Source organism: Camelus ferus, chromosome 6 (genome assembly GCF_009834535.1).
Source record: "Camelus ferus isolate YT-003-E chromosome 6, BCGSAC_Cfer_1.0, whole genome shotgun sequence".
Taxonomy (NCBI): Eukaryota; Metazoa; Chordata; class Mammalia; order Artiodactyla; family Camelidae; genus Camelus; species Camelus ferus.
The window spans coordinates 44330183-44356291 of NC_045701.1; the positions used below are offsets into that span (position 1 = coordinate 44330183).

Genomic DNA, 26109 nt, shown 5'->3' on the forward strand with positions numbered 1-26109 from the left:
TAATTGAGAAACATCTGCTGTCATCTCATCTGCTCTGATTTTAAAAACATCCCTCGGTCCTTCCCACCCAGGTCAGCCACACAGCCTGAGCTAAGGCCAGCCTCTTAAATTAGAAGCAACAAGCAAGGAGGATAGATTAGGAGTTTGGGGTTAACAGATACATACTACTATATATAAAATAAACCACAAGGACCTACTGTATAGCACGGAACTATATTCAGTTTCTTGTAATGAGCTGTAGTGGAAAAGAATCTGAAAAAATATGTATGTATGTACATGTATAATTGAATCACGTTGCTATACACCTGAAACTAACATTGTAAATCAACTACACTTCAATAAAAAATGAGAATTAAATAAACAAAGAAGATAAAGAAAAAGGAATCTCAGATATTATCCCCGTGCACTGGGAGGGCTTTCTAGGTCTATAACCACTGCTGACATCCGTGATAACTTCTACGTGGACCCGGCACAGCACTTTCCACACCACATTATGGACCTGTTTCATTCCCCAGTAGAAAACAAGTACCCAAAACAGGAGCACTGATTTCATCCCTGTGCATTCCTGTTATTTGTATAGGTATCGAATACATCTTTGTTGAAATGAACAGTCGGAGCTAAAAGGGTGAGTAATTTGCTAGGGAAGTCAGGAGGGCCCACTTGAAGGCTCTCTCATTTGCAGGCACTTCACTCTGAGACTTGATTAAGTTCCTAACTAGAGATGAAAAAACATGGGCGGGAAGAGATCTTGGTGAAGAATGTTATAGATGACACTGTAAGGTTCCTTTCTCAACCTCGGATGCTGATTCCAGACTCTTAAGTGCTTAACCCACCTCTGTCAATCTCTGCAAATTTGCATTAAACCTTTGTATAACTGCTCAGTGCTTTGTTTACAACATAAGTAGGGAACACTTGATCTATATTTTGAGACTTCTTTCACCTTTATGAAGTCCCCTGTGAACAATGGATATGTTCCTTAGAATAAGTGCAGTCTCTTTAGAAAGAAGTATGTCTTCAAAACCCACACCTGAATAACATAAATCATAATGAACACAGCAGAAACAATGGGGACACTGAAAGTCCACTTCCTTCCATTTTAATGTCTGGCAATATTTTTAAAAATCTTCATTTCAGTGGTAGCACCTTACTTTGAAATGTTATTAAAAAACCTTCATATCAAACAAGCACTTATGCCTGCTGCATTCTAATGAAAATAAACATCAATACTTCTTTTGAGACCTTCATCCCTAAAGAAAAGTCCTTAGAAATAAATGCAAACATTCAGTTGCATAAGATAACTGACTTTCTGTATTCTGATAGGCAGTGAACTAGAGAATAAGGAGAATATAGAGAAAAAGGAAAATGAGAAATGAATGACATAGTCTTCAGTGTGATTTTCATTTTTGTCCACGTCTTTGTCTGAAATAATCTCCTGCCCCCTGGTCCTGAGCTGAACTATAACTTAGCCTCCGTGTTTAGACCACCTGGCGTTAAGTCTTGAATTGCTGTTTAATAACAAGAGTAATACTGAAAGTTATTTACCTCCCTGTGTGTCAGTTCCCTTGGCATAGGATGGACATAATAATAGACCCATCTTAACACTGTTGTTGGCGGGATTCAATTAGAAAACACGTACAAGGTGCTTAGAAGAGCGCTCGGCACAGAGTGGGCACTTAATCAATGTGAGCTCTTATATTCATTGTCACTGTTGTTAACTGGTGTTCTGGGCTGGAGTTAGTACAGTGGGGCCAGAGCAATTCATCTGCTTATATTTTTTTAGGAAATAAAATGGCTTAAAGTTATCATTCATTTTGTGCTGAATGGAAACCCTACCACATCCTGTTAATTGCATTTAAACTGCCTGCCACTTCCACTCCAGACTTTTCATCTCCACTCTTCATGTGCTTAATTCAAACCTTCATTATGTGCACCATGGTGTCAGTCTCTTAATTGGACCTGAAAAGTCCGTATTTCTCTAATTCATCTCCCATGTTGGCATCAAAAATATCTTTTTGGGTTGCAAAACTGACATCTGTTTGAAACCCACTCTAGCACATAGTAAGTGTTCAACCAAAATTAGTTTGCTTCTATTCCCCTTCTAGTGATGCTACAGGCTGCTTATGAATGAGCAAGCTCTCCAGCATTGGTGACACTCAGGCGGCTGCTGAATTCAGTGTGTGAGGGATTCCACAGCAGGGTTTTTTTATATTATGTTGGATATTGAACTGGACATCTTAGTTGCTTCCCAGCTCTGGGGATTCAAAAACCATGACATAGACATAGGCTGGGTCTAAGAGAATCATCTGCCATTTTGAAAGAATCATAATATTTACACATATTTTTTAGGTCCTATTTAGATGTCTCCCTAGTTCTAAAAATCCATATTAATCCTTCTATTAGTGTATGGGATTTTAAAAAATAGACTTTAATATCTATAGAAATGTGCTTATTATGTTAAGTTTATAGTTTCATATTTGATGCTTTAGGATAATCTTTATGATAATTTAAATATAGTTTTCTTTTCTTCTTGCCTCTTTGGAATGTGCTAAAGAGAAAAGAAAATTAAAAGGGAACATTGCTTGATATTGGTGTTTTGATTATTTTGATGTTGCGAAGAAATCATAACTAAAGCACATGCTACTTTGAAAGTTTAAGTTTTACATTATTTACCTGGGATGTGTAATATCACTTGAGAAAGTTGAGACAAATATTGTACTGGGCATACATTAAATTATTGTGATAATCGAACTCTTGACTTATATAGTTTCTTTGATACAAATACTTTTAATTGCATGATTAAGGGATTTTTGCTATATTGTTCAGCCTGGGATTACAATCAGACCCATCCCTCCACAGAGCAGGCTGAGCCCTCCCCTGAGGATAAGGTCCTCATAGGCTGCTGTCACTTAGGAGAGAGGCTTGTCCCTCAGGCCGGAAACTAGAAAGGAATAGGAGGGCACTGCTTAGGTATTAGAGTTAGAATCCTTCTTGGACCGTGGAGGCATCACAATGATCAGGTAGCTGCTGGCTCCTAGATGCATCCTTCACGTGAGGCAGCCTGGGGTCTGGGAAGAAAGAAATACAGCATGGAATTCATGGCTCTGAACCAGTCCTTCGAGACTAAGACCTAGATGTTCTCTTTCCTCGGGGTCAGGATTATGGAATGGGTCAGGCTTTAAGAGCAAACTAGCTAAGGCAGAATTCAACAACAGCGATGACAATAACTTTGTCGAGGAACGACAGTTTCTCTAAACTGAGCTGTTTTGTTTATGGGACTGATTTTTTCTTATTTCCTCCCTTGTTTCCTTCGCATCTGTTGGGAGTTGAATCGTACTCCACCTCTCCAAACTCCTAGGTAAAAGTCCTCACCCCCAGTACCTCCCTGTGCGACTGTATTTGGATATGTAGCCTTTCGAAGGGTGATTGTCCTGGGGAATATAGCCAATGTGATAACTGTAAATGGAAAGTAACCTTTAAAAATTATACATAAAAAAAATTTTTAAAGGTGATTGAGTTAAAATGAAACCATTAGAGTGGGACCTCATTAATCTGACTGGTATGTTTATAAGAAGAGGAAATTCAGACACAAAAAGGGACACCAAAGACTCAGGGATGTGTTTACACAGAGGAAGGACCACATGAGGGCATGGAGTGGCGGTGGCCATCTGCAAGCCAAGGCAGGAGACCTCAGCAGAAACCCGATCTGCTGACAGTCTGATCTTGCATTTCTAACCTCCAGAACTGTAAGAAGTAAATTTCTTTTTTTTTTTTTAACTACCCAGTCTGTGGTACTTTGTTATGGCAGCACTAGAAACTAATATAGCGTCTAATAAAGCATCTCTTTGAGGCGTTAGCTGGGTTCATCAGTGCTGAAGGGAACCCGCAGAAGGGATTTTTTTACCCCTTCTCGGGAAGGACTTCAGCGTAGGAGTGGGACCACCCAGGGCACAGCAATCAATGGGGAAGGATCCCGAGGGGCAGGGAAAATGTGTGACCTGCGTCTTGTTGCTCTTGCTCACTAGGCATGGGGATTCTATTTTATTACCTGATAAAGAAGGCAGTTCCCCTCTAATGACCAATTATAAACTGAGCTGGGAAAGAAAGGGAAGTGGAAGACTAAAGTGAATTGTATTGACCACTCGCTCTTCCCCTGGTGTAGCTTCAAAGACAGTTGTTTGAAATCTGTGTGTGATTTTTTTTTTTTTTAAAGCAAAACTTTTGAATTCTGGGACAATGATTTCTTACCAAATGTTGTGATTCTGAGAGGTCAGCTTGTCCGTTAGCAGACGTGTTTAGAACTCAGGAGCTGAAACAGAGCGATGGCTCTGGCAACAGCGGAGACACATCTGGATGATCATACAGTCCAGAACCCTACACCCCCTGGCTGAAACATCAGGTAAATTTATGTCATTTAAATATCAATATCCTCAGAATTGGAAGAGAGTTTAAAACAAAAGGAAATATGCTTTTATTCTGTGCTCAGGAAAGTATTCCGTGAGACAGACCTGCCCCACTCGCAGTTACTAGAAGACAGCTTTATGGTATCTTTGTTTTCTTGTATTCTATGATATTCTTACGGCTTCCTGTATTCTAATATAATTCTCCATCTTCTGAACTATTAGATCTCTGAATTACTATAGACTGAATTACTAAACAATAAAAGTTGAAAACATTTGTTTTCATACAAACTTTGATTTAAAATTTACCAGTAGTTAACTTTTTTTTTTTGCTTCTGCCAATCAAAGGAAAGAAATAAATGAAGAAGAAATCCTATTGCCTTTGTGATATATTACTTTTTTCCCCCACTTCAAATCAGGAAAAGGACCCCCAAGTTCTAGAGGGAAATACTTTTTCATGCCTTAAGGAAAAAGTCTGCTACTGACTTAGGCTAGTTAAACATTGCTGGTTAATGTTGGCATTTCTGTCCTGATGCCTTCCCCACTGCACTCCATTGCTGCTGTAACAAATTACCACAAACTTAGTGGCTTAAAACAACACAGATGTATTATTTTACAGTTCTGGAGGTCAGAAGTCTGAAATTGGTATTGCCGGGTTAGAATGAAGGTGTTTACCTGTCTGCATTCTTTCTAGATGCTATAAGGGAGAATTTGTTTCCTTGCCTTTTCCAGCTTTTAGAGGCTGCCTGCATTCCTTGGCCTGTGGGTCCTTCCTGCATCTTTAAAGCCAGCAGGGCAGCATCTTCAAATCTCTTTTTCTCTCTCTCACCACTGCTTCCGTCCTCACATCATTCTCTGACTCTCTAGGCTTTCTCTTATTAGGACCCTTGTTATTAGTTTGGACCCAGTGGATCATACAATATAATCTTCCATCTCAGGATCCTTTACTTAGTCTCATATGCGAAGTCTCTTGTTATTTAAGTAACACATTTACAGGTTCTGAGTATTAGGATGTGGACATCTTTGGGGGGCCGTTATTCTGCATACCACACCCTCACAATCTAAAGCCCCTCTGATTGTGGAATGGATCTATCAGAGCTCATATGGAATTGGTTAGCTCTCTGAAATTTTAAAGGCCAGAGTTAACGGAGAATTCGTACGCAGTTGTAGTCAGATTTAATAGGTGTCTCTAATTTAGTGGATAACTGCTGTTGGTGTAAAAACTGGACCTGAGAGGTGAGAGTTGTTACAGGAAATACAGGTCTACAACCCATTATCTGGAACTCTTAGGACTGGTTGTGTCTCAGATTTTTGAAGGGTAATGCGGTTTATAACTGTTTATTACATACTGTTTCCTGTGGGCTCTGTAACTAGATTAATTACTATTTCAGCTGTAAATTATGAATATTCATACTGAGATAAAGACCATAAGTAGCCTTACATCAGTTCATATCAGATTTTTGCTACCTCTTGAGTTCCAAAAAAATGTTCAGTTTATAGAGCCTTTTTGATTTTGGAACTGTGTGCAGTGTCATTGTGTATGGGAGACCACAAGTCAGAAGACACACATACGTACGTACACACACACACAGACACACACACACAAAGATGTGCACACATATACACAGAAGACTGAGTAGTATTGGCTGTCAAATGAGAACTGGGTTGAAAATTGTGCATGAAAATGAACCAGAAAAAAGGCAGAGTCAAATATAATCAAAAGTTTTGTAGGTATTTGCTCAGATACTACATTTATTTTCCTTCTGGAACAAAAGGAACTGCCCTTATATGGATAGAGAAAGCAAAGCTAATGAAACCACTAGAACTTTTCTCTGCGGCAGAACTCTTCTAGCCAACAAATACCTGGGAGGGACTCTATCCTGGGGAGAAGAGACTTTTTTTCTAGACTTTGGAAACCAGCTCCTACATGTGTTATCAGAGCTCTGGGAGGAGTGGGTAAAGGAGATCCATCAATACGTTTTAGGGCGTCTCTGAGCAACTCTCAATGTGGGAAGCAAAACAGGGTCGCTGATAATGTTACTGTGAGCAATAACAACAAGTGGACCTAGCCTTGGTTAGACTAGTGAACTGATCCTGACTGAGCCCAGAACTAGGATGAGGAAGAGTAAGTGGCCTTGGGTGTGCAAGGCGGTGGGTGCTAAAAACCTAGTCTGACTCCGTCCTCTAAATGTTGCCTTCTGCCTAGGAAGTGGCTGAGTGTGTGAACTCAAAGAACTAGTCTTTTGGGGCACAGGTATCCTAAGGTATGGAACACCCTCAACTGAGTTTAGTGTAGAAGGATTGCCCTGTGGACCAGTAAGGAAAGTTAAGACACACAGCAGCACTGACAGCCCCCAAGTCTCGAAGCAGTAAAGAAAACTTCTCCCTTATGCCCCTTATATGGCTCCCTGCTTGCTGGCATTACTGGTCATCTTAGACATCTGGGAAAAGTGAAAGAGAGCACTGAGGGTGTGACACTGGCAATTAAATGCTCTTCGCTAGAACTGACAGATGTCATTTCTCCCAACTCACTGACCCAGACTAGTCATGTGGTGCCTCCAAACAACAAGGGGGCCAAGAAATGCAATCCTGCCACGTACTCAGAAGGCAGCAGAACCAGAACCATTTGGCCAACTCCGCTAATGATCATAACTTTCTCTGAGAAACTGATGTATCTAGAAATGCTCTTTGTATCAGCAAGAATAGGTGACGTGGGCTCAATCTTAAGGTCACAGAGATTTCAGAGTTAGCTTTACCAGCAAGAGTGGTGCCATGTCTCCTCAACCCCAGCTTCTCTGGGAGGAGCATGAACCCCTGCTGCTCCCCCCTGACCTTCACCTCACAGTGGTTCCATTCATGGTACCATCTCTTCACCAAGCCAGCAGTCTGGAAACAAAACCTATTCTGACCTTGGCCCTGGGCTAACTTCCACAAAATGGCATAATTCAGAAATCAAAAGAGTTTTTATCCCAGGAGGTCAAAGTTTTGGAGGAGAGTCTTTTCCATTGACTCAAGGAGGTGGAACCTGATTGTTCCTCTCCTGGAGGAGAGTACTTTGTTGAGCCATCACGCTCAGAAGTAACCCAAAACACAAGCTTCTCTTTAGCAGCCATTCCCCCCCCACTACATGCAGGGCACTATACTGTCTCCCTCTCCCATGGCGAGCCCACCTCTTCTCCATCCCCCCATCCCCATACGCACGCTCTAGCAAGTTGGCAGGGCATGGGACTCCCTGGATGTATAAAGGAGAGGAAGCCTTATAGTTACACGGGTGCTGCAGCCTTGCACCCAGAAATGTGGATGGGGCTCCTTTTTTTGCACTTCAAAGTCTAAAATGACACATTCAGCAGTTCAAGCAAACTTCCCCTCTTCGCATTTATAAATAAGCATTGACATTCGCTTGACTGTCTTGAGTGGATTAGAATTGCCCATATTTTGTTCTCCCTTTTAACTGCCGAATATGGATGCCGTGGAATTGGCTTGTAACAAGCAATCGCAAAATGTAAAGGATTGTTGCTTGCAAATGTATTAACTTAAAACAGTCTATTGCACATGCAAAGAAATAGTATATTTATGAGCTGTGCAGTGTTCCAAGTTTATTTAACAGTAAGAATCTATGTGGTTGGAGTCAAATGTTAAGTAGTTAAATAAAGCACGCATTACTGGCTCACCATGTCCAATTGGTATTGATTAATGCACTGCTACTGAATAGTTTCCTCTTACAAATGTTCACAAAATATCTTCTCTGTTATTGCTGTCCTTGTATTATCTGCAGGTGAGAAATTCTCTCTACAGCGCGATTGTGTTAAGTGCTTCATCTCACTTTGGTAAGACAAATGAGAACTTTTTAGAGATGATTGCTGTAAATGCCACATTACACTATCTGCTGTTTCCTTGATTTTGGCATTAAGGAGAATGAATAAATAACTTACTTTTCAGTCACACATTCCTCTTTCAACTAGTGATCTGGCATGCTACATTTTCAACTTACTGAATTTTATTCTACAAATATATTTATGTTTCAGTAATTTCTTAATATTCGAGCATGATACTAATAGCCAGCAAGTCAGGAGACGAAGCTGAGTTCCGCTTCTAAGTATGTGTAGTACTTGGTGTCATTGAGCCTCTGTGAGCCCTGTTTTATCTATAAGATCAGTATCTTAAATACTTCTAAGGTTCATTTTAGTTTGAAAATGATCTAATTTGATATAATCATCAATTAAAGATACTGGAAGGTTAGAGGTTACTGCAATTATTTGGAATTTGACTTTCAGTCCTTCAAATGTTTTATTTTTTTTTTTTAACATTAATTGGGTTTAATTTCATTTGGATAACATACACTTTTTATGATTTTACTTACAGATTTATAGGTATAATATACAACAGAGTATGTAATATGCATTTAATATATATTTAGTATTATGTATGTATGTGTAAGAGATTGTGTATATTTGTATTTTGTTTTTTATGTATAAACATATGCTTTTTGCTTCACTATGCAGATGATATATAAATATCTGAATTAAATTTATTGAATTAGTATAAAGGGCAAATTGAAGAGAGGTGTAATACACTGTAGGGAAAAATTTTCTTAGTATAAACATATTTCACAGACTTGTTTGTCCCAGATCATTAGCTCTTTAACGCTGAGGCTTAGAGTGGAGGAGCCCCCAAGAAAATAGAACGTTGAAGTGTTGTCAGCCATTCCCCAATGAGGTCTTACAGATGTAAAGAAGAGGGTGGAGACTTAAGAGTTCTCTCTTCAGTTAAGGAAAGGATTGTGACGTAGAGGAATAATAAGTTTATTCTGTGTGGCTCTAGAGGAGAGAAGGGGGCCGATTGCTGTTTGTTCCTTTGTCCAATAAATATTCACTGATTGTCTTCTCTGAGAAAGGTGCTGTGGAGGCGAAAAAACACCCTGCTTCCTCGAGTGCTCACTTTGCCTGAAATTTCAGGTAAGGTGATTCTCCTTACAACTGGAAGGAGAATGAATGATACTTTTTGCATTGATAGATCTATGATCTCCCATCACAGGCAGTATTTTGGAAAAGAATGAGTTAAAATTTGTTAAGGATATTATAGGTGGGAGTTCTTGCCTCATAAAGGAAAAGGGACTAGTTCATTACTGAGTCATCTGATCTGATTTGGTGAAGCTCCTTAGGGAGTTCAAATGGTTTAATATAATTTGACTTAAGCTTTAAAGAATGCCTTTTTACTAAATACGTCAGATAAGCATTTGTTGAGATAAGGTGAGATAAAGTAACTTTTTCTATGAATTAACCCTAAGAGTAAAAAAATTACAGTTGTTTTGTGAAAAAAAGGTAAAATCAGTCTCAACTGTGGAATGCCACCCCTGGCCTGTTTGGGCTGTAGTGCGAGGTTCTCTGATTACAATGACAATTAAGAATATGAGACTAAAGATACCAAAACCAACAACAACTTGGACTTTTCTAAGTACAGTAATTTTTTTTTAAATGGTAGTGTAGTCAGTTTACAGTGTTGAGTCAGTTTCTGGTGTACTAGTTTAAATGTTTTTATGCTTTAAGAAAACGTGCAAATATTCTATGTCTGTTTCACATTACTTTTTTTGAAATGTTGGACAAGAAGAATGCTCTATAGGAGAGGATCCGTGCTACATTTTCCCATTAGTATTAAGATATTTATTTTATTTGGATACTTAATACTTCCATTAATTATAGCCATTTCAAAATCCTGCTCAAAGGTAGTACTAACATAAGGCTTCATTTATCTTTTCTGATCCTCATTTGAACCTCATTTCCAGGTATCCATACAAACTGTGGATAACAATACCCACCCCACAACATTGTCATAAGGAATGACTTACGTGATAGCTTGTTAGTGCACGCTTCCAAACAAAAACTTTTGTCTTTAAATAGGAATTTTAAAATATTTTATAAATAGCATTTTAATATTATATCAACCTGAGAAGCCAATGTAAGCCTATTATTTATCTCAAGTTCTTTGGAACACATTTATATGGCTATTTAGGGTTTAATTATGCCCTTTGGACTGTAACTTCCCACCAGAATACTCTGTCTTCCAGACACAAATCCACAGATAACATTCCCGGCACTTCCATAAAAACAGGCTATTCATTGTAGGTGAGAACTAGTGCACGTGTCTAGGGGAACAATGGAGAAATCTTTCATTTTCATCAGTAATGGATAATGGAATCTGAGGGAGGGAGGGGTGGTGGGGAAGAGTTTAGATTCTGGAGTAAAGCAGACACAGGTTTGAATCTAAGCTCTGCCATTTAATTTCTTGAGTCTGTTTCTTCATTTGTAAAATGGCAAAATAACAATTTCTTCATAGTTTTCTGTAGGAATCACAAGAGATAATGCTCATAACGTGCTTGGCTTGTACCCAATGTCGTGACAGATAACAGTAAAACATGTTCCACAACCACTGCTGTAAATCTACTGGGGTGAGATTGAATCTCAGCTCCAAAATTCAGAGGTGTAAGAAATATAGTTTTACTGTATTTAAAAAAAAAAAAGCCCTGATATCTAACTATAGCCCTCTTTCCGCCGGGGCTGAAGATCTCCTACCCTGAATTTTCCTTCCTTGCTCACTGGAGTCTAAAGGCCCTTAGCAGTGCCAAGCCTGTAGGGGGACATTTCTTGATCATTAGCTCCCAGACCCACCCAGGTCACCATCACTCTGCTCACTCTGGCCTTTTAGGCTCAGTCACTATCTCTGCTCCTTCTGTGCTGATCTCGGGGCACAGGACACTGTGAATGTGTCAGTGGTTCCATCTGCCTGTGATTCAAACAGCCATTTCCTCTCTTAAGTCTGACCTTGAAGTCCGCCTTGGCTGCCTCAGCAAAGGCTCCTTTTGTGGACTTTCTCTGCTCCTTATCTCCTTTCTTCTTCCTTTCTCTCCTAAGAACTAGAGATGTTTCTTCTTTGAGTCTGGTAGGGTTGGGAATGTCTCACCTGTTTGTTTTGTACAAGATAAATATATTTCTGCATTCCAGATATAGCTGCATCCCAAATTCCTGAAACACCTAAATTCCTTTAAGGGATTAAGGTTTTTGGAAAATAAAATCTAGAAAATCTGTGAAGCTGTTTTTCACTTCTCCATACTTGAAGTCAAGAGCAAGGAAACAGGAGTAGAAATACACTGGGGGGAAATAGCAATAGCATTCTTTGATTATCAAAAAATGTAACCATATAAATCCAACTTGATATTTATGTGAGATTAATATGCGTCTCACTTAGAATTCCACTTTTCTATATATTCAATGAATTCCAGATTTTTTATTTACTTAGGATTTATCAATTGCTATGGGAGAAATTGCAAAAGCAGATGGTTCTGCTACTGAAGAATTTATAGACTTTGGGGGGAATAAAATGTGTATACACAGGAAAAATTTGACATAGAGAAATATGAATTAAAAATTATAAATTGAACAAAGGGTGCTGTCCCAGGGACTTCCTAATAGGAGGAGAGGAGAGTGGTCTATGTAGTTTTACAGAAGTTTCCTGGAGATTATGTTTTGCCATTCTTTCTTCATTTTGGAATTGCTGCACAAAAGGCTAAGTTGGACTTCACCAAGTACTAATAAGATGAGAGACATTCTGTAAAAATCAGGAGTTTGTGTAGATACTATTGAGAGCTTCAAGCACAATGTAAAAAAGGAATAATTAACTACAGCCACTTAGCCCTAGGGCCCATTCAGGATCTAATGGGAAAGGAAGACACTGGGCTAAGTGAGGAACAAAATGCAGACAATTAAAATGTGAGGGGATGAAGGATGGACTGGAGGGGTGGGTGGTGACCAAGACGAAGGAGAAGAAATCAAACACTCACTTGAGCCAGTGTTTTTACAGATCTCATTGTGTGGCAGACGCTGTTGTGAGCACTTCTGTCACATTCACGCATTAAATCCTCGCAGTTCTGTGAGATGGTTATTCCTATCCTCACTTTATAGACGAGGAGGCTGAAACATTCAGTAAGTCACCCGAGTGGCACAGGTGAGACCAGTGGGCATAGAATCTGAACTTGGGTGGTGAGGCTCCGAAGCTCACGCTCTTCCCAACTACTTTGCAAGGAATTCCAGGTGAATAAAAAGAACCCAGAACAGATTAGATCTAGATTGTAAAGAAGTCAATTCTGGTTTGCCGGTTTTAATCCTAAATGACTAAAAGAATTATTACAATAATGATGCAAAAAAGTGAGATGGAAAGGAGGCTGTTTCATTATTTGGTTATCTGGTTATGCAAAGGTTGTGTGTGTGTGTGTGTGTGTGTATAATATATTGTTATTTGTATAACTTACTTTGAATATGGAGTTGGTAAAGCCTCGATCATTTAGGGATTTCTTTTCTCTTTAACATTCCCTCCCAACCTTCTGAAATATATAGTCCGTGGCATCTTCATAAAGAGACAAATTTTCCTATAATCTAGGGGTACCTTAGACAGTGGAAGTATAAGTTTTTTGTCCTGGTGTCTTTCTGTTTATTCATAGCATTTAACTTTGTCATTGTCATGCAGTGAGTTTTTGTGTGTGTGTGTGGCTCCTCTAACCATTTTGTTAATGGGGTTGTAATTTGAAAATGAATTATTTTCGGAAAGGTTTCAAAGAATTAATTGGCAGGGAGTACTCCACCCATGTGTCTCAAGGTTGTAAGTATTAAGGTGAGTTTGTTTTGACTAGATCCTTTTTGTTCCAGTTTTATTGAGAAATAATTGTTTTATACAGCATAATGATTTGATTTACCTATATTGCAAAGTGACTACCACAGTGGCTTCAGCTAACATCCATCTTCTCAACAGAGACAATAAAAAGAAAAGAAAGACTAAAGGAAACAAGGAAGAAAATTTTCTAATTGTGATGAAAACTCTAAGGGATTTACTCTTTTAACGATGTTCCTGTGTACCACATAGCAGTGCCTGCTACAGATACCCTGTTGTGTGCTACATCCCTAGTACTTGTTTATCTTCTAACTGGTAATTTGTACCTTTTGACCACCTTCTACCAGTTTCTTCTCCTGCTACCTTGTGTCTTGGCTTTGCCTCTGGTAACCGCAAGTCTGTCTGAACTCTTCCTCTGTAAGTCTGTTTTTTATTTTATTTTTTTAATTCTACGTATAAGTGACATTATGTAAGTTTTGTCTTTCTCCATCTGACTTTTTTCACTTAGCATAATGCCTTCAATGCCATCTATGTTGTCACAAATAGGATTTCTTTCTTTTTTGTGGGTGGCTGAATAGTATTCCTGTGTGTGTGTGTGTGTGTGTGTGTGTGTGTGTGTGTGTGTGTGTGTGTGTGTATCTACCACATCTTTTTTATCTATTCATTCATCAATGGATGTTTAGGTTGTTTCCATGTCTTGGCTGTTATAAATAGTGCTGCTGTGAACATGGGGGTGCAGGTATCTTTTCCAGTTAGTGTTTTTGTTTCCTTTGGATATAGTCCCAGAAGTAGAATTGCTGGATTGTATCAGATATATGGTTTGCAAATATTTTCTCCCATTGAGCAGGTTGCCTTCTCATTTTGTCAATGAATTCTTTTGCTGTATGGAATCTTCTTAGTTTGATGTAGCCCCTCTTGCTTGTTTTTGCTTTTGTTGTATATACTCTTGGAGTCAGATGCAAAAAAAGAAAAAATCGCCAAGACCAATGTGAGAATTTATTGCCTATGTTTTCTTCTAGGAGTTTTGTGGTTTCAGGTCTTACATTAAAATCTTTCATCCATTTTGAGTTAATTTTTCTGAATGATGTAATATATTATTCCGTTTCATTCTTTGACATGTGAATATCCAATTATCCCAGCACCATTTACTGAAAAGATTGTCTTATCTCCATTGTGTATTCTTGGCTCACTTGTCAAATGTTAGTCGACTGCATACATTTGGGCTTCTTTCTAGGCTTTCAGTTCTTTTCCATTTATTTATTTGTCTGCTTTTAAAATTTTTTTATTGAAGTATAGTTATTTATCTGCTTTTATGCCAGTACAATACTGTTTTAATGACTATAGCTTTATAGTGTATAAAGCTTAATCCTTGATTCTATTTTTTTGCTACCATTTTGCTGAACTTCAGATGATTTATGGTGGTATTTAGGGTTTCCTATATTGGTAGTCTAATATTAGCAGAGTTTTGAATTACTATAATGAAAAAGATTCAGTGAGTGCCTAAATTTGGTTATTTTGATGTATGGGATAATAGGTGCATGTTCAGTGAGATCCACTTACAGCAGAATTTCCTTTGCTAAAATTACCTATTTTTGCTACTCTCCTGAAATCGATACCACTTTGAAATGTCATTTAGGTGGCAACAGACCACTTTAAAAAAAAGCACATTATTCTGTGTGCCTTTAATTGCCTAATAGTGATACAAAAATACGTAGTGGTTAATTAGTATTGACAGAAGCACTGTTACGCAATTCTCCAGGAGGTTGCAGATCACAATTAGAAGTGCTTTAATATATATGAATGCTTGAACTGGGTGCAAAGATGCTCTTGATGCCTTAATCTTTCACAGAACCAGATTTTGTAGCTATAAAAATTTTTTTTTAAATGTAAGCTATAAATCAGAACATTTGGTGAAAAAGTTGTGAGACTCTAACCACAATAAAAGCAGAGATAATGTTTGTCCTCTGAATTCTTGTATTTCTAGAGCTTAGTTCTTGTGACTAGCAAAGTTGAGTATTCAATAAATGTTGAATGAATATGGGAAAGACATATTGCAAATGAATTTGGAGACTTGTGAATTAAACAAGAAGTCTTAAATGAGCCAAAGTCAGACAACAAGCTCCTATAAATAACAGAATCTCACTTATTAAATTTGGCCTTTAAATTGTGAATTTTCTTCCTGTAGCTTTTAGAATATGCTACACAAAATGTCAGGGTTTCAGAGACGAAACTTTTTGCCACTTGGGGGCATTATTGTAGTTCTGATGGAGTTTTTAACACCAAGCTGAAGGAATTGGTCTTTGGCACATATCATTAAATGCTCGTCTTTTGATGAAATGTACAAGAGTCTTTATACAATTGGCCTATAAAGGTATGACAAAACATTGAGTCTGCATATTTTTCAATGAAAAATTAAGAATAACTCTGAAATTAAGAATAACCTCTCCATTTGTAACGATTCTTTCTTTGCACCATAAAGCTTCTCCAGTCAAATGCAGACAATCAAATAAAAATAAAACTAGGTTAATAAAAAGGTAGTTCAAGTAAATTGGAAAAGGCAAATTATGTAATATTGATAAATTTTAAGAGAAAAAATTTATTTGTCACAACCATTAGAGGTTTGCAGGCTTAAGCTGTTTCCTCTGAGCTGCTTGGGAATTTTCACAGTTGAGATGAAATATACTTTCTTTCTGAAATGACGTTTTCAGCATGTATCCTTTTTTTATAGTAACTTTTGTCCATAGTCACTATTATGTTTATAGTGAGATCTGTTTGGTCACCATTGGACTGCTCAACCTTCTCTTAACACTTCCCTGAAGGATCTTAGACAAACAATGAGATTGTCTCTAATGTTGGATCCTTGCTTAAATTGGAAGACAAGCGGTTATTTGCATTCAATACCCCCCTTTTTTCCCCCTATTTTCCTACTTTGGACTCGAAGTTAATTAGAACATTGTATTATTGTCTAATACAGGGGAAAATCATAATTTAAAACTGTAAATTAAATGGACATTTCTTAAAGCATGAAATGTCATCTTTGTGCAAGATGAGTCTTCTTTTGAATAAAGGATTATGCCTTCTGGCTCCATCCTTGGTTGATATATTTATACATTTAAAATCTCTCTCAGTGAAGAAGTATAGAATTAATCACCAAAAAAGCTCCACTGACATCATTAGATATTAGACTGCCTAGTCATGTTGTCTCGTCCAAAACATATTTATCTAAAGTATTCCACATCTTCCATGCCTTGCTTGTGAAATATATTATTGTCATTCTCTATTTTATCTTACAGTAATTTATTTAGCCTTGTACTTTGTTTTAAATGTTGACTATTTTCCAGAGACTTTTGTGTAATCAAAATGTAATTAATCTTCCACTTTTCTCTTGTCTACATTTATTTTATTTTAATTTTTTTAACATTTTTAATTGATTTATAATCATTTTACAATGTGTCAAATTCCAGTGTAGAGCACAATTTTTCAGTTATACATGAACATATATATATTCATTGTCACATTTTTTTCTCTGTGAGCTACCATAAGATCTTGTATATATTTCCCTGTGCTATACAGTATAATCTTGTTTATCTATTCTACATTTTGAAATCCCAGTCTGTCCCTTCCAACCCTCTGCCCCCTTGGCAACCACAAGTTTGTATCTCATATGGTATTTTTCTTTCTCTTTCTGGCTTACTTCACTTAGAACGGCATTCTCCAGGAGCATCCATGTTGCTTCAAATGGCGTTATGTTGTTGGTTTTTATGGCTGAGTAGTATTCCATTGTATAAATATACCACATCTTCTTTATCCAGTCATCTGTTGATGGACATTTAGGCTGTCTCCATGTCCTGGCTATTGTAAATAGTGCTGCTATGGTCTTGTCTACATTTATAACGTATTAGAAGATACTAGTTAAATACTTAGAAACCGACAACTCTTGAGGGTTCATATTTCAGATTTGTAGTTCAGCTTTTTTGTAAGACATTTATATTTTATCCAGGAAGTAAGTGAGAGAGTTAAACACATCAGCTGAGAAGGTCTGCGGATGCTTAGGCTATGACTTTGGGAGAATTAAATGGATGATGGTACCATTGCTTTCCCTGCAGTAGCTTTGAAAACTCTTTTAGCCCTTGTAGAACCTGTGTGTGACTTTCTAGCAGGCCACAGTAGAAACCTTGTTATGTAGACACAGAAGAAACCTGAGAACAGAGTATGAATTCTGCTATTGGAGCTGTTTGTCTCAACAATTTGCCAGAGGGTAAATATGTTACACACTATCTTTATCCCCACAGTTTACAAAGGCTAGTTGGTCAGACTTGCTGATTATTTTCAAATTGATCTTCAAAGTACAAATAGTGACCTAGAGTCCAGGGTTCCATTCCCAACTTCATTGTTGCTCACAAGTCAATTAAATACATACAGTTGCGTGGTTGCAAATGAATTCAAAGGATACGTTCTTCTTGTGAGCCAATGAAATCTAGCTTGGAGTTTAAATACTACTGAATACAGTGTAAGATTGTGCTGGAAGTATGTGTTAAGTATCACATGAGTCTTACCACCAAGAAGAATTCAGAATTATAAATATGTGGCCATGTTCTCTGGATAGGTGAAGGAAACTCCTTTAGTTACTGGGTTACAATAATTACTCCAATAGACAGTTGTGAAAATAAATTTTCTGATATCTGTGCGTAGAACAGTCATTTTTTTCTACATTTTATTTTTTATTGAAGTATAGTTGATATAAAATGTTAGTTTCAGGTGTACTGCAAAGCAGTTCAATTATACATATACATACATACATATATTTTTTTCAGATTACTTTCCATTATGTTACTACAAGACATTGAATATAGTTCCCTGTGCTATACAGTAGGTCCTTGTTGTTTATCTATTTTATATACAGTGATGTGTATTGAACAGTCATACTCTGTACTGAAAATACTTGTACTGCTTTTAATCCAAGAAGGAAGTATAGACGGGAGATGAGCTGAGCATTATGACGTTCTCCGTAATGTTTCGTTCGGCCATCAAGTAATGATGAGCCTACATGTTTCTCCAGCTCTTTCCATTTCAACAGTCACCTACATTCCAGCTAAAAACAACCCTCTTCCTCATAATAACCTAACAAGATTCTCAAATTAAGAGCAGGGAAGATAAAAGGACGGGTACAGACACATTCTTATTTTCCCTGCTAAGTTAAGTCCTTTACTTTTCAGCATCTTTTCACTAAAAGGAAGCTGTTTTGTCTTGGCAGATGATGGTGTAGCTAATGTATCAATTTACTCAATATTTTATTAAAATAAGTATATTTGGAAAAACTGGGTAGTTCATTATAAATTGTTCTACAGTAAAGGAGCACGTTTAAAAATAGCTTAACACCTTCTTTTTTTTTAATGTGTGGAGTGGTGTTCAGAGGAAGCAGTACCAGAAGGCACATGGGTTGAGATGATAAGACAGGTTGGAAGCAGGACACATTGAAAATCTATTTTGCTGTAGATTAATAGAAAATTTAGTTATAACGACTAAGTTATAAAAAAGAGTATTTAAAAATGGTGTCTAAGGACATTTTAAAATGGATACTTTAAGTGCTTTAATAGCCTGTCACTGTTTATAATTTTATTATTACTGTTTTATTGGTGATGGCTTTGTGCTCATTGTTGTTTTTACTTGAATTGATTTAAAAACAAACAGTGTGAAGAAATTCATGGAAGGGATCGGTAGGAAGATCTGCTGTATTCCAGGAGCTACTAGCACAGAGAAATAGGTGAAAATAAAGGAGAGAAGTCTGAAAAAACCTGTTCAGCAACAAGCAAGCAATGCTGGGAGCTAGTCGAAGTAATCCAGCAGGTTTAAACCTACAGCAAACACTTGATAGCTTATAGGTGAATCCACTGGCTCAGGGTGGTTGGGTTGTTTAAGGACTCCGAGAAAGGCTTCTGATTCTGCACTCAGAGGCTTTTGGAATCTGAGTCTACTTCTATAATGACATCTATCTTAACCCCGTGTTGCACATGAGATCCTTGAAAACTGATGCATCTTGTCAAGTTTTCAGCTGATAAAATTCTCACCAGGGCACCCGTTCACTTTCCTCAGGGGCTGTGGGGCTGCTGCTTTAGAGAAGAAGTGCCCACTTTGTGCTAAGCCAGCAGAAACATTAGAAACCAGCTAGTCAAGGTCATTCAGTGCGCTCTGGGCAATTCAGGCAGACTAGAAGCCTTAGCTCTTTTTGATCTTCTTTCTATATACTCTGAAAAATATATACATAGATGATGAAAAGAAGGGTGTTAAAGAAAATAATACTCTTTGGTCAGTTTAATCAAGGGCAGCTATAAAACAGAGCTAAAGTAGTGAGGTGGCTCCCTCACCTCGGCATTGGACCCTGTGCAGCTGTTTGCCGTCAGCCTATGCAGCCGTGGTGCTGTGCTGTGCTTGTAATTGAAGTCCATCTTTATGAGATTTCTGCAGAGCCTGGTCAAAGAGGTTGGTCATTAAAGGCAGGAAGCACAGCAACTTTAGCAAATAGAGTAGAAAGAAATGCAATTTTCTTCAGCAAGGTGTTAAGGAGAGAGCTTTTGAAATTTATCTTCATTTAGCCTTCGAAAGATATGACCTTGCTCCTGCATCTTGCTGGAGAGTTGCCTTTTGATGTACTTGCTTTACATACTGAGGGAGATGACCGTGTTTCTTAATTGAGTTTGTGTTCTGTTGCTTTCTTGGTAAATTCTATTTTAGGAGCTTTATAAATTGACTGTAAAAACCTATACCGGAGTGAAATTTTAGGGACCTAGGAGAAAACTACTTCTTTTATTTAAAAAGACATTTATAAGATTCAAGGTCATTTGAGTATTAATTTTCTTGTTAACTCTTACAGTTTATTGGTTTTTCCTCTGCAGAATATAATAGCCTCCTACTTTCAGTAAAGGAACACAGGTCATAGTTTAGACCAGCATGGAATGTGGAATAAGACTCACAAAACTGAGTTTAGAAACCCTGAAGAGAGAAGGGCCTTGGGGAGCTGAGCAGCGCAACAACCTGACAGAGGGCAGGGCTTTCCCGGGGCGGGGCATGTCTGGACACAGTTCTAGTTCAGAGAGCTTTAGGGGAAAATTCTGAAAGTTGCTCAGCTAGGAACTGAAAGATGATTTGATGAAAAGAGGACACGATGTCAACCAGGTGGATTCTCTTTCTTTACCTCTTTGAAAATCTCCTATTGCTTTTTTTTGGTCACTGTTTCCACCTTGTGGTCCGCTTTTCCCTCATGCATCTTAGTTGAAGTGTGCAACTGAATACTGCTATGGCCTGTGGTACCAGCCGTGATCGAGGATACACTGAGTAAAGCCACAAGTATTTCTCCCTGCTGCTCAGCAGTCTAGGTAGCTGAATGCTGACACATCTTAACTAGGCATTTGCTGTTCTTATTTTCTTTTAATTTACAAGTCCCACCCGGCTCCCTGCTACTTGTTTTTTCTAGGACCTGACCCTAGGGTTGTGGTTTTTCTGGGTATTCCAACAAGTACATTTATAAGTATATAAATATGCACATTACTGACACACAGGGGAGATTTGACCAGCAGGTGGAGGAAATGTGAAGATGGAGCAGAGATATGAGTAACGTGGCCACAAGCCAGGGAAGCCAAAAGGTGGCTGGACCACATTTTGCTTGAAGAGATGAAATACGTAACTCATGGATTCACACAATGATCTCAGTAGAAGCCAGGAATAGAGATGGAGTTATCCAGGAAAGACCTGTTTTCCTAAGAAACGAATGTTTCCCCTTCAATTTAGTTTCTTTCTCTGAAGAACTGAAGCTTTCTTGGTCATGGTTCCAGTTTGCCCCTTTGGATTATGTTGACAACCAGGCTGACCTCTTGGTCTCCGCTCAGTCAGTTAACATCTGGCATTCCCAGAGGAGCTCATGCCTTGTAGAAGGACAAACTTTCCTCTGCCCTGCTATCCGCTGTCAATTCCCAGGTTGTTGGAGCACATCCTTGATAGCTTGTACTTTGACTTTTGTTTTCTTCTCAGAACACACATCAGTTGGGGACAGCACCCACTCCTCTTTATCCTCATGCCAATCATCCAGTCGCAAGGATCCTACTGTTCTTCTGTGCGCTCTGCAGCCCATTCCTCTGTGTGAGGTCCCCCCGCAGAAATTCAACTACACATTTGCATTTTAATGGGAATATAATTGACTTCCACTGAACATTCAATAATTAAGACTTCACATTTACATTTTAATCTACATATTTTCTAGCCCGATTCCCCCTAATTTGGGGGGAAAGAAAGCTTTTCTGACAGGTCACAATTGTAGCTAGCAGCTGTCATGCCCTGAGCACCTACTCTGTGCCAAGCACCGTAGTAGTCACTTTGTAGGTATCATAGCATTTAATCCTCACAATAATCTTTTTTTCATCCACAGTTTGCGAACTAGGACCCAAGACAGTAGGAGATATGAACAAATTCATGTGGTTTCAAGATCCACAGTATAGACTAGGGGAGCCAAGATTTTTCCTGTATTAGATTTTATATTCTCTACTATTAAAGCCTGTCACATACAAGTTTTTTCAACATATTTTCTCTCATCTGTCTCACTGGCAGAAATAATAGTAACTCACAGTTGACGTCATTGAGCAATTACTACTGTCCAGAGAGCTGGACGGCTCATTCATTATCATGTATGATCTTTACAATGGCCTTATTAGGTGCTGCCAGTTTCCTGATTACAGATTAAGAAACTAAATCATAGGTTAAGTATTTTATCCCAAAACACACCGCTAGTTTGATGTAGAACATGTATTTGAATATAGATGTTTGAAGACAGAGAATGAGTTCTTTGCTATTTTAAAGAATACTTATTTACAAAACAGAAAGAGACTCACAGACAGGGAAAACAAACTTATGGTTACTGGGGCAGAAGGGGGTGGGAAGGGATAAATTGGGAGTTTAAGATTTGCAAATACTAACTAATATATATATAAAATAGATAAACAACAAGTTCATACTGTATAGCACAGGGAACTATATTCAATATCTTGCAGTAACCTATGGTGAAAAAGTATGAAGATGAATATATGTATGTTCATTTATGACTGAAACATTATGCTGTACACCAGAAATTGACACTGTAAACTGACTACACTTCAATAAAAAATATATATATATATATATACACATACATTTTAAAAAGTATACAATTGACTGAAAAAAGAACACACAAAATGAGTGTTGTGAGTTAAATTTTATTAGGGCGAAATGAGGACTTTAGCCTGGGAGACAGCATCTCAGCTCTGAGGAACTGCTCTGAAGAGGTAGCGGGGAAGGTCAGTATTATATACGATTTCAGTGAAGGGGGGTTACATGCAGGCAAACACACATTTTGGCAGAGGCTGGCTGCTAGTCACGAGGAGCAGATGTCTTCGTTAATGATTTTAGTGCTTTTCTAGATATGAGAAGATGCAAGAATTAGGGCTCATAAAATCTCTGAAAATGTCTATCTGAAATCCTGTTCTGCCAGTTTTTCCAAGGGCACAGTGTGCCTCATTCCTGTTCTCCACCCTGAACTCCTTTCAGGGTGTGTGGAAGGTCAGCGACTGCAGTGGCCGGTGACTTAACCCTTGTAGAGGCAGATGGCAAGTGCCAGTTTTCAGTTGGCAGTACAATAACTCAAAAACTTCAAAGATAAATACAGTGTTTTATTACATGTAAGATCCCATGTTATAGCAGAATAGCGTAACTTTGTAGTGAGTAGACCGACACGCTCAGCTGGTGCTTTCTGGTCGTGTGCCATATTAATCATTGGTGATCAAAATAAATGTCAGAATGTTATTTATAAATCATGGCCTTCTGAAAGTCATTTGAAACAGCTTTCAGCTTTAAAAGGTAATAAAAACCAAATCCAAACTCCTGAAATGTGAGTCATAAGAAAAGAGCCCCAAATTTTAAAGCACATTGAAAACAAGACAACAGGTCCAAAATGGAGTTGCTTATGTTAAGCTCCACATCACCAAATTGCAATTACAGCTTTGGCTCTTCCAGAAGTAGAATCTTAAACTAGTCAATCAGGAATCACCTGATCAACACTAGTATTCAACCTGATAGACCCCTATTATCTCCTAAAGGAAAGTAACTTTGCAATAATCAACCTGCTTTTTGGCCAAGTATAACTTCCTTCTTCCTGCTCCTTTCTGCCTATAAAAGTCTTTCATTTTGTACAGTTCCTTCGGAGCTCCTTTCTATCTGCTAGACTGGATGCTGCTTGATTCAAATAGATTTTTGCTCAAATAAATGCTTAAAATTTTTAATAGGCCTCAGTTTACCTTTTAACAAGCACAGACAGAAAAGGAGAATGTTACAGTTACGGTGGTGCTTGGTTAAATAGTCACAACCTCAGTAGTGCAAATGTGAAATGTTTATTAATGGAGGTTCTGGGGATTGAACCCGGGACTTTGTGCATGCTAAGCATGTGCTCTGCCACTGAGCGATTACCCTCCCCTGAGAGTTCTTATTTGAAACTCTCTCCAAACTGTACTTGGCCTTGAGGTATCTAAGCTTCCTTAAGAAAGACGGCTTATGTTTTATTTCATTCCAGTTTAAATATCAGCCTAATCCTGTGCTTTTTTTTTTTTTTTTTTTTTTTTTTTTTTTTTGTGGTAGCAAAATCTCAGCCACTTCCCAATTTATAAGATCAGTTTCAACTTCAACACAGTCTAGATGGATGTAAGCGAGAGTTTCTGGAAGGTGTAAATCTGAAAGCGTTCAAACTTACTTTCTCATGCTCTTCCCTTCCCCCTGGGCCTGCTTTCCCATCCTTGTCCTGGACTGATGCTGTGTGATTGTATGGCTAGACTGACTGTTTACAGTTGGGATGGGTGGCTGGGGATATCTGCATACATGTGGCCACAAAGCAGTAGGAGGTGAGTTTGGGGTTCCGTCCCTATTGGTCCCTGCTGCACTTGGGTGAGATGGGAGCTGTAGTGTCGTTGCTGATCCTCTGGGGGCTCTGCTCAGCTCTGTGGGCACAGTTCCACAGCAAGCTGTTTTGCTACCAAAGGTTAGAAAGCGAAGCCTTTTTGCTTCTAGGGTCCTCACGCTCCATTGAGCACCCACACTGCTTCCTCTTGATTGAAGAGATGCTCATCAGCTCATCCATGCCTGCTCTCAGCTTTGCCTTCTTTCACTTGTGTGGGTCCCCTCTCCTGGAAGCTTTAGTGACTCGACCAATGACTTTGCAGATCAAGGAAAAAGCCACCACTTCCTACAAAGTAGATAGCAGGGGAGCATGGAAGGGCCTCCACTCTGCCCCTCACTGAGGGAGTGAGTTGAATGACTCCTTCTCCAAGTGAGGTGAGTATTCGGGGCTGTTGACAATGCTCTAGACTCTGCGACACCAAAAGGCAGTGCCCTTATGCTGTCTAGACTCCTTATATAAAAGGGTGGTGGGTTGTAGACTATCCTTAGAATTTCCTAGAACACTTTTTTTTTTAAGCAAGACCTGAGACAAGATTGTTTGCCACACAGTGGGCTTCAGATGTTTTGTTTTCAACTGAAACTATTCCTGCAGCAGTCCTAGTCCATTCTGTTTAATTCTTGGTCTGAGCTGAGAGGGCCGTGTTAATAGAACCCAAGACTCATTTGGAAGCATTTAGAAACCATAACTCCTCACTGTCCACTTCAAACTAATATGTCAGCATTCGGGGGGAGTACTTTCTTAGCATAGTATTTTTTTAACCAGTGGGCTAGAAGGGAAGCCTAGTAAAGATGAATGCACATCCTATTAGTTCATTATAACCTTCTAGTCTCATAAAAGGAGGAAAATCTACTAGAAAACCTAAGCTAAAGAAGCTGACATAGTTGAATTAAGAATTTTAGTTCTTAGCTTCCAGGCCACCAAGCAGAGAGAAACAGATTGTACAACACAGCTTTCAGTGTCTAATAAAGGACACATTAATAGTTGTGCAGAGCAGGAATTGATTGCGTGAGTTTTCATCTAAGGAGCATAGATGCTAATGATGCTATATAATTATTGCTTGGGCAACCATATTAGTGACCGTGTTGGGAAATGCCACACATAGCCCAGATTGGCTTTAATCAGCCTGAGATCTCATTTCTTCCCCAAATGAGTTTACTTTGAAAAATCAGCATGATGTGTGGATAAGTTGATGAGTGGAAAAATTAATGCTTGTTCTATAATTTACTAGTTGTGCGAGCTTGGAAAAGTTGCTTAATCTCTTGGAGCCTCAGTTCCTGATTTTCAAAATAGTAGTAAACAATCTCCCTTTAAAGGGCTATTATGAGGATTAGCTGAGAGGTACAAACATGTAGAGATACTAGAATAGTGCCCAGTACATAGTAGGTGCTGAATAAATGTTGCTGGGGGTTATCGTTACCATTCAAACTGGCCCATTGGGGAAGTTACAGATTCCTTTGGAACCTTGAATGTGTGTGTGGTGCAGAGTGTTGTATTTTAGGATTCCGATACCAAGACTGTCCAATGAAGGAAATGTCAGAATATGGGATGATGACCTTAAAAATTAACGGGTTTGTAATCTTATTCTATGTTATTTGCTGCTGTTGGTTTTCTTTCTCCTAGATATATATAAAGATCTTCACTTTCAATAAGAAGAGTGAACCTCAGTCTGTTTTCTGTAAACATATGAAGCAAAGGCAAGGATAAAAATATGTCAGAGATACTTGTTTAATTTACAATAGGCATAGTCATTGAAGTATTAAGAATTTGATGTAGTGTGTTATGCCACACTCTTTCATTATATAGATTTCTTTGTGAAAAAGAAACAGTACTCTCTGTTCATGGGCTTTTCAATCTACCATCCCTGCTACAAGCATCACAACATTGTAACTTCAAAAATAGTTACCTTGTCTGCAGATTGTGCAGACTACGCCCTTTATGGATTATACTGTTATGATAGCACATAGATGGTTAATCTTTCCACAGTTTTATGACATTAATATTAATTCTGCCCATGCATTGGCTGTTGGCTGAGTTTTATGTTCCAGGGACTCTGAAGGTTTTGGGGGGGCTGTGTTTATTTCAAAA

At 38.4% G+C, this 26109-nt stretch overlaps 2 long non-coding RNA genes across 12 annotated transcripts in view; one reads left to right on the plus strand and one right to left on the minus strand.

Moving 5' to 3' along the window:
- The window catches only part of LOC116664242, a 546043-nt gene that overhangs the window by 310040 nt on the left and 209894 nt on the right, over window positions 1-26109 (plus strand). The window lies entirely within an intron of this gene.
- LOC116664247 lies at window positions 19458-25114 on the minus strand. Its single transcript, XR_004320666.1, has 3 exons — window positions 25103-25114; window positions 22331-22335; window positions 19458-20070 (listed from the first exon to the last, which is right to left on the minus strand). It is a non-coding gene; the product is annotated as an uncharacterized LOC116664247 (long non-coding RNA).